General features: G+C 50.1%; 1 protein-coding gene across 1 annotated transcript in view; it reads right to left on the reverse strand.

The window, feature by feature from the left end:
* Positions 1-1,496, reverse strand: part of LOC102309201 (MAM domain-containing glycosylphosphatidylinositol anchor protein 2) — a gene marked incomplete in the record, with an annotated part of 151,758 nt that overhangs the window by 95,169 nt on the left and 55,093 nt on the right.

Below are 1,496 nucleotides of genomic sequence, written 5' to 3' on the forward strand. Positions count from 1 at the left end.
GCAGCTCAGTGATGGTGGACACGTCTAATCTCCTCGTGTTCTCCGCACCAGGAGAAGCTTCCAGCCTCAGCAGGCGTCAGCTCGCTGTCCCTTTAAGCATCTCAAACAGAGTGCAGTGGGCACCTGAGTACAGCATGAGCCATCAGAGCCAGAAGGCCACTTCACTTCAGCCCTTTACTGCACACTGGATGTGTTTACTTAGTGGATATATGCAGCCCTGCAGAGGCAGTTTGTTTCCTCCTGTGGAGTCTGAATTTACACCTCCTTCTATTTTCCAAACAGCGGGTCAGTTTTCCTGTGGTTTGGGTAATTACTGCAGAGCCCAGGGCTTTTAAAGTGTGTGGAAACACAGCGAGCTCTCCGATCAGCTGACTGCAGCTGGCCAATTGTGATCCACGGTCATAATGAGTGTGGTTATGAAGTTGCCACGGGCAGAAGGGCTAATGGTTACTAATCCACTTCACACAGAGCAACGTCCAACTCTAAAAAGCAGCCAGTGCCGTTACTCACAGGCCCAAACAATCTGCTGCCACAACATGCTACTCCCACAGCTCAGCCTGTGCAGTGAGGCTGTGCTGGCTGCAGGGTAAGGCGCAGTGAAGGAAACCATTCATCTCTTGCTGCAGTTACCTTTGTGTAAAAGCTTCTGTGCCTCACAGGCAGCACTCAGCTGCGATGCGTCGAGGTACCTCCCTGCAATCCCAGGAAGCTACATGCTCCAGGACATTATGGCTTTTATACAACAAGTATGTTTGTTTCCTTCTTTTTGTTTTGGAGGAAACATTACATGCAACAGCAATGACACCACGATGAAGAGGAAACCTGTTCTGTGAGACACCGTCAGCCTGCTCGCTGTCGCTGAGGGGAGAAACGCCTCCGCTTCGTACGGCACGATTAGCAACAGAAAGCACCAACACAGGTGATGCAGACACATGTAGGTCAGGACTTTGACACCATCAGCAGGAAGATACCGACTAACGCAGACGTTTAATCCTCACGCTGCTCGTACCTGTTGCTCGTGAAGCACTATTATCACTGACCCGTCAGTCACTTGGGTCATCATCACGCACAGACTCACAGCAGCCTTCTCACAGAAACATTTGCACCCATTTCGTCAGCTGAATTCACAAAACGATGAAACAGATAAATGAAAGCGCGCTTGCACAAAAGCAGACAACAGCTCGACACCATGTCAGTGAGCACTGCCGAGAATGTTGGATTTAGGTGGTTAAAGTATTTGACCCTGATTACCGACTCCCGGGGCCCGTTCCCACAGCACAGAGATGGTTGTGTCATACGGAGACAGCACTGCGCCTCTCGTCCAATCGTGGCAACAGCTCCATTTTTTAGCATGACATTAATCCCAAACAAATCAACACTGGATGCCTGCATTAAACACTGCAGTGAAAACAGCCGCGGCAGAAGCAACTTCACTCGTCTGTGAACAGTTTGCTGTGACATCCACTAATGCAGAGAAGGAGTCACGTGACCGTGAC

Source organism: Haplochromis burtoni, unplaced genomic scaffold (genome assembly GCF_018398535.1).
Source record: "Haplochromis burtoni strain Fernald_Lab_line unplaced genomic scaffold, NCSU_Asbu1 Contig_667, whole genome shotgun sequence".
NCBI lineage: Eukaryota > Metazoa > Chordata > Actinopteri > Cichliformes > Cichlidae > Haplochromis > Haplochromis burtoni.